Genomic DNA, 11,119 nt, shown 5'->3' with positions numbered 1-11,119 from the left:
CTCAACGTCTACTTTGTTTACCAATTTTATTTCTTGTACCCACTATAGCACTAGGCAAAAAGTACACTTGCACATCCATGTTTACTGCTACACTATTCAGCCATAAAGAAAAACAAAATCATGATTTTATTTTTAGAAGAACAGATAGAACTAAAGATCACCATGTTAAGCACAATAGACCAGACTCAGAAACGCAACATCACGTGAGCGAATGTCTCATATGGAAACTTAGATTAATTTTTTCTTAATTAGCTTCCCATTTTGGAAGAAGGGAACCAGCAGAAAGAAGTATAAAATGGGGTATTGGATGCCAGGTGGTGGTGGTGCATGCCCTTAACCTCAGTACTCAGGAGACAGAAGCAGGTGTCTGAGTTCTAGGCCAGCCTGGTCTACAGCCAAAGCTACATAGAAAAACCCTGTCTCGGAAAACAAAGAAAAGACCAGGCATGGCAGCGCACCCCTTTAATCCCAGCACTCGGGAGGCAGAGACAGGCAGATTGATGTGAGTTTGAGGGCAGCCTGGTCTACAAAGCAAGTCCGGGACAGCCAAGATAACATAGAGAATCCTTGCCTTGAAAAATCAAAACCAAAGAAAACAGAGAGAGAGAGAGAGAGAGAGAGAGAGAGAGAGAGAGAGAAGGAACAAAGGAGGAGGGAGGGAGGAAGAAAGAAACAAAAAAGAAAAAAAGAAAAAAAGGGAAATGGTGGGTGAATATAATCAAAGCACATCATATACATGTATAAAATGTCATAATACTTTTTTACATTTTACAATAAATACATATTAATTTTTTTTAAGTAAGGAGAAGGCTGGGAACCTAGCTCAGTAATAGAGTGCCTGCCTGGCATACACAGAGCCCTACATGCAAACCTCAGTACTGAAAAAGGGGAAAAAACTCATGGAAGAAAAAAAAAAACTTGTTGTAAAATGAATACATATTAAACGCACAAATGAATCGCTTCTATAGAAATGCAAACAAAGAAATAAAGGACTACTATACATCTGTGAATAAGACATTCCCCAGTGTTCTACCTACTTTCCCTCCCACACACTGACTCTCTTTCTAAAGCCTTGTACACGGATTTTCTCTGTAATTCACAAAAAATGCTGCTTCCTCTAGGCACACACTTTCCCTTGAGGGCCACAGAAACAACAGGGTACTCACCTTGCTTTGCTACTGACACCCTGCATACAAAGCACGCGGTGGTAACATTGCCTCGCAGTGACCAGCACTGCCCAGCTCTCCCCTGTTTTGGAAGCTAGCACAACAGCACATAACTGGAGGCTCAATAAGCATGTTTGTGTATTTAATAAATTCTTTCTCCATATATTTTATCCTACTCTTGATGCTTTCGGTAAAGATGGCAAAGGAGGTATAACGGCCTAAATGGCCGGTGCTGGTATATTCTCATGGTTCCTTGGGCTAAAACACCACCATCTCTTCCCATTCCTCATTAAGCAATACACCTGTGTTCCTTCTGCTCCCTTAAACATGCTCTTAGCTGTCGGGGAGCTGAGAGTGGCATGTGCAGAGTAAGGCCACTTCCTGTGAGAGACTACTCTCGGCCATCAGGTAAGGAGCAACACTGCAAAAGGACACTGTCCTGACTGTGGGAAAAGAACTGTGTACACAAAGCTGCTCAACCACAGGGCTGGAAGAGAATCAAAGCAAGCCAAAGCTTAATTAATGTTGAAGATTTCCCGGCCAGGATCCATGTCAGAGGTCAAGCTCTAAAACCACTGCTAAGGACGGCAAGTCCATCCCAGAGACACAGAGCTGGGAATGTTAGAATTCTTCATATAATCCTCCGTATTAGTCCGTCTTCCACCCCCTCTTCTCTCTTTTCTCTTCTCTCTTCTCTCTCTCTCCTTCCCTCCCCCCACCTTGCTCTCTCTCTCTCACACATACACACAAAACTGAACTCCAAGCCCTGATAAAGCCACATGCTTTCCATTCTCTGCTGCTTAAACTCTCCTCCCTTCTATAAATTGAATTAATGAGGAGTTTTCTAAAAGCATACATTCTCTTAAAGGCTCTGTTATTTTGAAGTTAATGGCTTTGACAAGGAGCCAGGCCAAACAGTCCCAAGCAGCAATAACTCTTACAACAGCTCCAGAACTTACCCTCAAATGTCACTGAGTCCCTGTGCTGATCTTTCCTCCCTCCTGTAACATTTTATAGAGAACTCAAAGGCATCAAAGAAACCAGCTAAGGACACAGTGATTGAGAGCCATGTTCAATTTCAACGTTATGATTTTGCCTTTGCCTTTGCCTTCCTACAACAAACTGTAAGCCAAAAACACAATCACAAATCAAGAGAGCAAAATACATCATAAAAAGAAAGGAGAGGGACATTTTTCTCATGTTTCTCCAATTCTCAGCACACACATTTGTCATGTATGATAAGATAATGAATTTTTTATATTTTTAAACATTTTATCACCATCATCATTAGTGTATGTGTGCATGTGCATGTCTGTGTGTGTGTGTGTGTGTGTGTGTGTACACAAGAGAAGGAGCATGACCCTGCATGACACAGAGTGCACGGCAAGGTCAGAGGAGAACTTCTAGAGGGGGAGTTCTCTCCTACAGGGGTTATCAAGTTTGGGCAGCAAACGCATTCAGGCGCCATCTCTATGACCCACCTTGAAAGTTTTTTTACATGACAAGCAAATGGACATCACACAGCAATGCCCCACAAAGGCGACTGCTGGCTAAAACTAACACACAGTGAGATGATGAGCAATACAATGGAAAGACACTAAGAGAACTGCAGAACACCCAGTGAGAATTCTGTCTCCAAAGGGCATTAGTGCTCGAAAGCTGTCTCTGCATACATTTCCACATACACAGTAAAATAAACACAATAAACCTTTTTGGTTCTTTAAGCCTAAAATGGGGGAGGGGGCAAATACCTGTTTATAAATGTTCATCTCTCCTGAAAATATAATTTAAAATAACATTTTCTAGATGATATGATGTAAATTTCTGTATCTGCAAAATGTTCTAGAAAACAGGGCTGATATACAGAAGTTTAATATACATACTCAAAACCACAGTGGAAACAGAAAGGAGAAAAACACAAGCAATAGCAAGGTTCAGAGCTGGAGACTCACAGGATTTGGTCAGTCAGTCATGGTGCACACGCATAACGTGAGTGTAAGAAACCATACTTGATTTCCCAAGAATACACGTGAAAAGGCTTAGCATGGTGACACACTTGTGACCCCAGCAGTGCTTCGAAGACTTAAGACAGCAGCACGTATACTGTTTTGTTTAGTCCATATGCTTTTTTCCCCGTATGATAATTATAGAATTCTATTTCTGAAGAATGTAAAAGCATTTCTACATATATTACGTCATTTGCTCCCATTAACAGACCATATAAGAGGCATATCAACTTTTCAGATGGGAACACTGAAGCTTAGGAATATTTGATGATAGTCCAAGTCTAGTTTCTACTACTATAACAAACACCCAAGGTTGGGTAATGTATTTTAAAGAGAGATTTTCCTTAGCTCTCAGCTTAGAAAAGCAGAATATCAGGTAGCTACGATCGTCTGGCCCCGGTGGGTGGCCTTGGTGAGACACTTGGCATAGCAATGACAAGAGCAGATGGAGAAAACATGTGATGAGATATGAAGTCACAAAATCAAGGATCACGATTGCTTTTTTTTTCAATAAAACTTATTTTCACACAAATTCTTTCCTAGAGACCAGCATACTCAATGGCATGATTTCCTCAAATAAACCCTATTCTTACAGCTTCTACCACCTCCCAACACTCACACCGGACACCACACTTCTAACACGCCAACTGTCTGGGAACCCTCCAAACCCGTATCACACTACACTAGTTGGCACAACATATAGATCCTGACTCCTGGGTAATAGCCTGTACGTGTATGCTACCTTCCAATTAATAAGAATAAACTGAATGAGGATTTTCAATTAAAATTGAAAAGTTTGTCCACCAAGTTAGAAGTATCACATGTAAATCTGAACAGGGAGCTAGGTCGTGAACTTGCTTTGACATTGGGCATAAATAGGGGGCGAGAAAGATTGTTCAGTGGGTAAGCGTATACGCTACTTTTGCAGAGGACCCAGGCTTAGTTCCCAGCGTCCATATTGGAGTGGTCATAGCTACCTGTAACTCCAGTTCCACAGGATTCGATGTCGTCTTCTGGCCGCCGTGGAACCTGCATGTATGTGAGGTACATGCATACCCTCAACCACATACAACATAACACACACACATGAAATAAAAACAAATAAATCTAAAACATTTTAAGATCGGTATAAATACAACTGAATATATTTTCATTTATAATTGCCTTTTGACTGTGACTTTGTTTCTACCCAACATTATAAAGATTTGTCTGGTCCATGGGAGAAGGATGACTCTGACCCTGGCTTTGTGATGCTGCTGGCTATCACTGAAAGCATCCTTAGCAGAGCACAGCATGTTTCTTACCAATCCATCGCCTCATAAGGTAGCAATGCCCAGCATCCCACAATAGGAAAGGTCCTGCCATGAGCTCATCTGCTTCTAGGGTAACGCATGTGCACCCCATTAGGATCAAAATACAAGCAGCCAAATGATAGGAAGTTTCAAGCATCCACATTAACCATGTGTGTCTGTCCCAGCAGCTGTTACTTATTCAATCAAGATATCTCTTTGGCACTGACAAGATGGCTCAGTAGAAAAAGAAACTTTGCCAGGCAAGCGTGATTTCCTGAGTTCAATGCGTAGTGCCCATGTAGAGGTGATGGGAAAAAAAAACTGACCCCATCAGTTCATCTCTGACTGGCACATGTGCCCCAACATGCATCATACACACAAAAGAATTACAATAAATAAATATATTCCTAAACAAAAAAAAACACATAAATTTTTTGGGCCAATGTTAGTGAAGCCATGCCTTTCAAAAGTCTGAAGTCCAGAAGTAAGAGCTAAAGTCAAAAGTTCTAAAGCTGGGGCATTTTTTACAAGCCATCTAGGTATTTTCTAGTGCTATCATGGTTCCAACAAATGACCACCAGTTTACTATCATTCTGTGCAGGGGCTAGAACCCCATGTGTGGTACCCAGCATCTCAGTTACCTTTTGGTACATCATCTATGAAGCCTCTACAATCTGGCACCCTCTCCAGCCCAGAAACAGATGAACGAACTACTAAGCAGCAAGATGAAAATATCACGGGCTTTTTTTCTGCCTCTTTGCTGTTCTAGGTGGCTATTTATCTTGATTTATGGGGACTGAAAAACTTTTTGCACTTGACTCTGCTGTTGTTACACTGCCAAGACAGAAGGACCGAGATTCTGTTCCCACTTCCAAGGGAAACAACACCATGGGTTTAGCATCTGGATGGGATTATCCACATGAGCAAACCAAGAAAATCTGACTTCCACACTGCTGCATGGAATGCTATGACGCTGAGTAAGGAAGATCCTTCTGGCAAACAGGGGTAACCGGAAACAGTGTGAGAAAGCCAGCAGCCGTGCTTTATCACCTCTGAAAGAGCTCTTCCATGTGTCAGCACTAGGGGTGGGAACCTCATTTTGCCAAGAACTTACTGGCCACCAAGAACTTACTGGCCTCCAAGAACTTAGATAGAGGCTTGACCAACACTGTCTGATGTAACTCTTCTTCCCACAAGCCTTCAGATAAGGAAGAACAACCACTGGTTTCAACCCAGGATACAAAGATTCATATGCTAAAAGCATCTACAAGAAGTTATGGCAAGCCTCTGATACAGAAACTTCACAAATCTTTCCTGAATGTATGACTTCCTTTAGCCTCATGCCTCACATATGCAGACATGAGGACAAGAACCACCATTAGCTTCCATGGCTCGTTACGGAGCCCAGTTTGTACGTGAGTCATGCGACCTCAAACAGGGTTGTCACGCTCTCAGGTTCATAATGCAATTCTGAATTCATCTATTTATTATACCACTTCATCCAGACTGGATGAAGAAAATGTGGTATGGAATCACAATGGAATTTCATCCATCCCTAAGTAAATATAAAATGATGGCATTTCCGGGAAAATAAATGGAGCTGGGATTCATTGCGCTAAGTGAAATAAGCCAGACACAGAAAGATAAATATCGTATTTTCCCTTGGGTGTAGATGCTACATTGAAATGTATATAGATGCATACATCTACAGGACACAAAAGTAGAAAAGGGATCACAAGATGGGAGGGAGAGACCTAGAAGGGTAGGGGATGGGGAGGAAGGGAAACAACAGGGGATGGGGAGGAAGGGAAACAGGGGATGGAGAGGAAGGGAAATGAGAAAGGGTAATGGGATCCATAAGACACGAAAGCAGAAGGGAGAAGATTTGGGAAAGAGAGAAGAAACTAGCAAGTGGGGGAAGTAGGAGGCACAGGAGGGCAGAGATTGAAAAAGAACGAGTAAGAGCAAAGCATAGTTATATATTATGAAAATGCCACAATGAAATCACTACTTGGTAAGCTAACTAAAAATTTAAATTAAAAAAGAACAATGTAGGGGCTGGAGAGATGGCTCAGAGGTTAAGAGCACTGGCTGCTCTTCTGAAGGTCCTAAGTTCAATTCCCAGCAACCACATGGTGGCTCACAATGATCCATAATGAGATCTAGTGTCATCTTCTGGTGTGCAGGCATACATGTAGGCAGAACCCTGTATATGTAATAAATAAATAAATAAACCTTTAAATAAGTATTTTTTTTAAAGGATCAATATAAAGCACACAGAAGAATAACTACTAAAATACTTTAAATAACCACACATTTGTGATATAGCAATATATAGGACTGCTTTAACACATTAAGTAACCAGAAAAAAAAATCACAACTATACTTTCAAAGTCATAATGTATAACCAGGAAATCAACAAACTAAAAATTACAGGCTGCAGTATAAATAAAGTTTTATTGAAAAACACAAATTTTTCATCTACTATACTGGTTGAGTAAAGTACTTGGTCAACAACTTTTCATGACCTAGCCACCTGTCTATGTCAAAGTCCATTCAGTCCTCCTGGGGATATGACTCAGCTGCAAAGTATTTGCCTCGCATGCACAACACCTGGATAAAACTCTTTGCACCACTACCACCAACAAAAGAAACTAGAAGAAAAGTTTGATTCTCCATTCTGTGCTTTGGCTTCTAATCTCCCAAAGACCAGTGATGGTGAAGGGCAAGAACACAGGCAGATGCACAAGTGCAATCGTCCTCCCTAACTGCATGCTGGGAAACTGACCAACAGAGCTCCCAACTCACTTGGCTATGGATGAAGCAATGGAAGTTGAGCATACTAGCCTTCTTTCCTGACTCAGACAAACCCAAAAAGTATCTTTTCCCACTTTCTTCACAGGTGTTCAGTGAAAAATATTGTTTAAAAAAAAAAAACACCACTCCATTTTTCCATAACTAGCTATAATCTCCAGAATATCTTAGTGGGAAAGTTAAGCTTGTGTCCTTGGGACTAGCAGTGGAGCTTGTCTGGTAGTGTTTTCCTGAAATGAACACAATTGGGGCTCTAGCTCCAGTCCCAGTGCAAAGAAAGAAAAGAAAAGAAAATGAAAACGAAAACAAAAGGCATGTCTTCACTCCTGCCCCAAGAGGACCTCCCTTTAGAGGATCCTTGGTTCACACAATAAAAACCCAGAACCCTTATAAAGACCCCTCCTTTCATCATTATCATCACTTTTGATGCCAAGAATTCCCTTTTGGAACCGATGCAGTGTTTCTACTAGCACTATCTCCTATGCCCCACCAACCACAGCTTGACAGAGGGCACTTCCACATCATCGAATCATATGCAATAAGCTCCTGATATCACAAAACACGGAAATGTCAGCCTCAGCCCACACTGGGCATTAGAAGCATGTGGTCTGCTCATCCGGGTAATAGGCACCAGAGGCATGACTTTGCTGAGCTCACAGAATTCCTCACTGGTACCTGTCTTCACTCATGTGTACATCAGTCTACTAAACCCTAGTGGAAACAAGCTGCCCCCACTACAGAGCAGGCGCATACGGAAATGAGTTTACAGGGTCTCTTTAGCTTCTACAAACTGCATTAAGAAACTGGATCCAAGCCAAGTCACACCTGGAATCCCATCGACCTGGAAGTGGACACAAACGCAGGAGGATAACCATGAGTTTCACATTAGAAGGGGCTACATAGCAAGACTCTGCCAAAGGAGAACAAAAAGGAAAAAAAAGAAACAAGGAAGGAAAGAAGAAAGGAGGCAGGGGAACAGAGAGAGAGTGTATGGGGGGGGGGGAGGAAAAACCCAGAAAAAGTCTTTCTAGATCCTTGTATTTTCTGGTCCTTTCTTTTCCATTAACATCATGCCATAACCTAGAAAAAGAGAGATCCAAGTGATACCTTTGGAAAGCCAGTACTGACTCGGGAATACTTGTGTGGTTCTGAAACTTCAGCAGGCCTGAGAAAAACCTGAAAGGTGCTTGTTAGAGATTTCAAAACTTCCCCCAGAGGTCTCTGACTCAGCAAGTCTACAGTGGGAGCCAAGGATTAACAATTTGGTCAAGAGCCATACGTGATGAGGTACTGGTGGTCCCAGGACCACACCTCGAGAAAGCCCAGAAGAGAGCCCAGTGCAGAGAAAGAGCCAAGAGGGAGGTGAGCCAGGCCTTTGGAATTCTCAAGTGGCTTAGCAGTGTTTACAGTCTAGCCCATTGCTCCAAGTGTAATGCCTGCTAAGTTAAAAATTCACCAAACAGCCACAGGCAAAGAGAAGGCTCACATGAAAGCCCTGATAACACTAATGGTGCTAATGGGATTTCTTAAACAGGGGACTGTGTGGACCTAGGTACCTTCTTTTAAGATGTTTGCAGGCCCTGCCTTTTTTGCTCTCTCTCTGGTAGTGTAGGAGGCTGTCGTCTCTGCTTTCCTTGGAAACAGTCTTACTTATTGCCCATGAACACTGTCCCCCTTTACATCTCTCCTTGTATAACTTACATTTGCAGCCAGGCATCTAGGTGCACGGCTGGATTCACTGAGCTTGGTGGGCAGAGATAAAACAACTGACGGCAAGATTTGGGCCCGTGAGGGCTACAGGGTGGGCTGGAAGCTAGCCTGGGCAATGCAACTCAGTGAGAGTTTGTCTCAAAGACAGAAAGAAAGAAATAACGGGGCAACGAATGTAGTTCAGTGGGTGCAGCGCTTGCCCCAGCACGCACGAAGTTCCGGACTTGATCCCCGGAACTGCATAAGCCATGTGTGCTGCTGCAACCTACAATCCCTGTACTTGGGAGGCATCAAAAGTAGGGTCAAACTTCAAAGCCATCCTTGGCTACATACCATGTCCAAGGTCAGCCTAGGCTACACGAGTCCCTGCCTTTAAACATCTTTTAATAAATAGTAACATTTGGTACATTGGGTGCCACTATTTTATATTTTAACTACCACACATGGGTTTTGTGGTGACATTTACACAAACACAACATAGAAAAATGGAAAAAGGAGAATACGGAATCAAACAATACATACACACACAACTTCACATACACTAACACACATGGGCAGCATAACAGGCTAACAGGAAAATTAGAGGGAGAAATCTGAAGAAGGGCCTAACAAGATATCAATAAGAACTGAAGTGCAGGGAGCACCAAAATAGTTCCAGCAATGTAAAGGTATTACTTAATGGACTACTAGTGTCCCATTAAACATTTATGAAGCCAGCCACTTAGTGAAGGGCTGTCAAACACAGGGGCAACAGCCCACTCTCCAAATCCCCAACTCTCCTCACTAAGTCAGGAGAATTCCCTCCACAATCCAAGCCAGCTGAAGGAGCCCGGGCTGTTTCCTAACATGTGGCTGAAGCACTTTCTACATTAAGTGCTTTGAGCATAAAGCCCGCACTCTAAACGCCCATAAACATTTAGGCAGCTTCATGAGTAACTAACTCCCCTGCAAGGTCAGACCAATCCACATTCACACAAAATAAACATTCTCAACCATGGGCTAGAAACTGTGCCAACATTTACTTGATAACTTGCCATTCATTTACCTTTCTTTTCTCCCAAAATAACATCACTTAGGAGTTTTTCCTCCCTGTGACAGGAGATAGCAGCGTTGCTAAGGACATAAGAAGATAAGCAAGGGGGCAGAGATACGGAGCTTGGAATCTGAAGAAAACTGTGGCCAAGGGAGCCCCGCCACCAGGCTCAATGGTTCCCTCATTCCCACCGATGGCATTGACTATGCAATTTATCAAATGCCTGTGTATCTGCCGGGCACAGTTCTTGTCTGCACAGACAGTCAATATCCTTGCCAGACAGTGCTTATGTTCCAGCAGAAAAGCCAACAGTAAGCCAGTCGGCAAACAAACACTCACGATCAGACAGTGTCAAGTCTAGGAAGGAAACCAAAGTGGGGAAAAGAGGAGACAGGGGATAAAACATCTGGGAGCCAAAATTGGCATTTTAAATAGAATGGCCAGAAAAAAATGTCTCTGGACACTTTAGGTTAGATGTAGCAATAAGTCCTGCAATGAGGTAGCGCCTACTCTGCATCCCAGCTACATCTATGCATCCGTCAGTGAAAGAAACTGTCACTCACTTCTACGTAAGTGAGTCAGTGAACATCATAGAAAGCTTAAGAGAGGGAGAGAGGCACAGGCATGAGGCCAACCGAGTGCCAGAATGGTCAAGCAAACCGGAAAGGGGGATGGGGGCACAGACAGACAACATGCCCTTCATCTGTCCCAGTGTGACAGACATGCAATGGATCTGAGGAAGCATACTTTTTAATGTATCTTGTTCATTTTATTTAATTTGTTTAACATGTACAGGTGTTTAGCCTGTATACTATGTTTGTGCAGCTTCTGCAGAGGAGAGAAAAGGGTGGGGCAGGGGAGAGTGGGGGAATCCCTATTACAGTGAGCCACCATCAGGTGTTGGGGATGGAACCTTGGTTCTCTGGAAGAACTACAAGTATCCTTATCACTGAGCCATCACTGCAGGCCCAGAAGCATGTTTTGTTAAAGCTGTCTCACCTGGGAGCTGGAAGATGGCTCGGTGCTTAGGAGCATGCACTGCTCTTTTGTTGGGGCCAAGTTTGTGCTTTACACTTATGTTCAGAGGCTGACAACTGC

The sequence above is a fragment of the Acomys minous genome (assembly GCF_964271855.1).
Source record: "Acomys minous genome assembly, chromosome: 9".
Lineage (NCBI taxonomy): Eukaryota > Metazoa > Chordata > Mammalia > Rodentia > Muridae > Acomys > Acomys minous.
This window is presented reverse-complemented; position numbering follows the sequence as displayed.